General features: G+C 47.2%; 1 non-coding gene across 1 annotated transcript; it reads left to right on the top strand.

The window, feature by feature from the left end:
* Positions 1–2,554: 2,554 nt before the first annotated feature.
* Positions 2,555–2,718, top strand: LOC140408032 (U1 spliceosomal RNA). The gene has a single exon (XR_011939978.1). It is a non-coding gene; the product is annotated as a U1 spliceosomal RNA (small nuclear RNA).
* Positions 2,719–3,192: the final 474 nt, after the last annotated feature.

Raw genomic sequence — 3,192 nt, 5'->3', positions numbered from 1 at the left:
TGGAGTGAATAATGGAACTACTTCTGAGGGCAAAGAAGGTTAAGGGGAGACTTAATAGAGGTGAACAAAGTTATGTGGGATTAGGGGGAATCTTTTCAGGGGCTGGAGAGTTAGTGCCCGGAGGAGATGAATTTAAGATAATTGACAAAATAACGGAAGATGAGGTATTTTATTTTTTGCACAGCCAAGCTGTTGGGATCTCTGACCACCTGGAAGGTTGCCTGGAAATGACTTTCAAAAGGGGGTTGGATAAATATTTGAAGAGACAATTTTACCACCTTGAGGAACGACCGATTGGCTGGGTAGCTGTTTCAAAGGGCCAGCATAGACTCGATGGAGCAAATGGCCTCCATCTGTGCCGTCCGATTCTCAGGAACTCTCTCAACTCGGGTTGGGGAAACCAGCTGCATAAACTTGCAGATGATGGTGACATTATCCAGCTCCTGTGCTAATCAGTGAGCATGCCCATGAATATCAGACAGAGATTTAATCAGTCTGAGTGACAAGTGACCTTCTCTCTGACATTTTATGACACGATTTGTTGAAGCTACTTATCGCCGCTGCTTCTCAGCAGGGCCAATTTAAATAAACTTTCACAAAGCAAAGACTCTACAATTTGAGGACTGTCCCTGTTTGAGAAATATTCAGGTAAAACCTGACAGCATTTACTCTCAATGCAGAGACAAACAGCTTTAAAGAAGTCAACACGAGTTATGATCTGAAATGTAATCTTTAACATGTTGCAAGGAAAATAATTCCTACCCTTCCCCAGCCTTCAACAGCGACAAAGGCTCCAACTTTGTCCCTCATCTCTTCAGATACTGTTTTATCAGACATCCAATGGGTTTTGGCCATGGTTTAGTCGGGAGCTCTCCCACTCTGAGTGTGAAGGTTGCATGTGATTCTGCATTGCAGCACTGAGGGAGTGCTGCAGTGTCAGAGTTGCCATTCTTCAGCTGAGTGTTAAACTGGGGCCCATCCCACCTTGCCTCACAAGTGAAAAGATTCTGGAGGGGGGTACAAGCCCCTGAGGGGGGGGGAGAAAGAGGGTCAAGCCCTGGCACTGCCCCCTGATGTTGCCCCAGACACTGTACCTGACACTGCCCCTGGCACTGCCCCATGGCACTGCCCCCTGGTACTGCCTGTCGGCGGTTCCCTGGGGTATATCTGCTTTCATCTTTTTACATTTCTGCTTTCATGTTTATTTTTTTCGGATCAGGTCGCACGTCAGGGGCTGAAGCTGCTGGCGGGGAGGGGGGTGGGGCTGCTCATTCAGTGCCCGGCCTGTCAGTATGGAGTCGTGGCACTTGACCCTTCCATTGTTTTCCCAAAGCGTTTGAAAATTTGGCAGGAAAAACCAGCAAGGAAGCGGGAGGGCTGCTCTCCACTTTTCCCACCCAAGACAACACTGAATAAAAATCGTACAATTCCGCCCCCTATTTATAGAAGAGCAGGGGGGTTTCCAGGCATATTGGCCAATTTGCTTCGGATAAAACAGATTCTCTCATTGATGACTGTGGGAATTTGCTGTGTACAATTTGGCTGCTGCACTTGCTGCAGTACTACATTGATGACATTTTATTTTAAAGCACCCAGTTCTTTTTTTTCCAATTAAGGGGCAATTTAGCGTGGCCTGTCCACCTAGACTGCCCATCTTTGAGTTGTGGGGATGAGACCCACGCAGACACGAACTCCACACAGAGAGTGACCCGAGGCCGGGATCAAACCCGGGTACTCAGCACCGTGAGGCAGCAGTGCTAACCACTGTGCCGCGGTGCTGTCCTTTGATGACATTTTATTATTAAAAAAAGGTACCTAATTGTCTGTGAAGTACTTTGGGATGTTAAAAGATTGTGAAAGGACGACATATATATTTCTCTACTGGTTTATTCATTAGTTGCTGGAACACACAATTGAGGATGGATACAAGTAGCTGTTTTATCTGTGCCTCCAGAGCATGTTGAGTACATGTTGCAAACCTGATCCTTCCCCAGCCCATTCATTTATTGACAAATGTGATGCACTCTCAGCTTGTACAAGGAGTAAAGAAGTGGAGAAGTTAATCCCAGCAAAATGTCAGAAGTCTTGAGATGGTTCACCAAAGATTCATCAGACGAAATGCTCAACGAGACCTTTTGAAGTAATTGTACAGAATTCAAGATGAAGCTTCACTGGGGACCATTGGCACTCTCATCTCATCAATGAAGCAGGGTGCAGGTGCTGTACATGGGCATGAGCTGATGGGAGGCTAATTCATCCCAGCTTTCTTGACGAGGCTATCCAAACCAAGTAACCGCTAGCAATTCTAGAACATATATTTGCAGGATCCTGCTTTCATCTCTAAGCGATTCCCGTCGAGGTGATTGTTGAATCACACACACACAGACACACTGATAAATGTAGACTCGGTGTTTAGCTTAGATGGCTAGACTCTGGTGCCAAATGATGGCAAACATATGGGTTCAATCCCCCTTCTGGCTTTAGTAATTCATAGAGGGCCCGCCTCCTTTGTCTTGCTCCATACTTGATATGGAACCGTGCCTCTCAACTTACATAACTTACCTGGCAGGGATGAAACCATGATCAAGAAGGTGGTTCGCCCAGGACGAGGCTAGCCCATTGCACTTCAGGTGTGCTGATGCCTGGAATTACCCCAAATGCGGGATACTTGACTGCAAAATTTGCAATAGTGGGGGACTGCGTTCACGCTCGCCCCTAATTCAATTTTTTTTGTCGGTAGCACAGTGGTTAGCACTGTGGCTTCACAGCTCCAGGGTCCTAGGTTTGATTCCCGGTTTGGGTCACTGTCTGTGCGGCGTCTGCACGTTCTCCCTGTGTCTGCGTGGGTTTCCTCCGGGTGCTCCAGTTTACTCCCACAAGTCCTGAAAGACCGTGCTGTTAGGTAATTTGGGACATTCTGAATTCTCCCTCTGTGTACCTGAACAGGTGCCGGAATGTGGCGACTGTTGTGTTGGGCGCTTTGGATCCGTGGAACACATACAGGTCACCAACACTTGAAATAGTGCAACACTATTTTATTGAATCATTAACTGTTTAACATACTCTCTGGTTTAGCACTGGGCTAAACCGCTGGCTTTTAAAGCAGACCAAGGCAGGCCAGCAGCACGGTTCAATTCCCGTACCAGCCTCCCCGAACAAGCGCCGGAATGTGGCGACTAGGGGCTTTTCACA

This window comes from Scyliorhinus torazame, chromosome 2 (genome assembly GCF_047496885.1).
Source record: "Scyliorhinus torazame isolate Kashiwa2021f chromosome 2, sScyTor2.1, whole genome shotgun sequence".
Lineage (NCBI taxonomy): Eukaryota > Metazoa > Chordata > Chondrichthyes > Carcharhiniformes > Scyliorhinidae > Scyliorhinus > Scyliorhinus torazame.
Note: the sequence above shows the minus strand (reverse complement) of the source record. Positions and strands in the feature narration are given on the sequence as shown.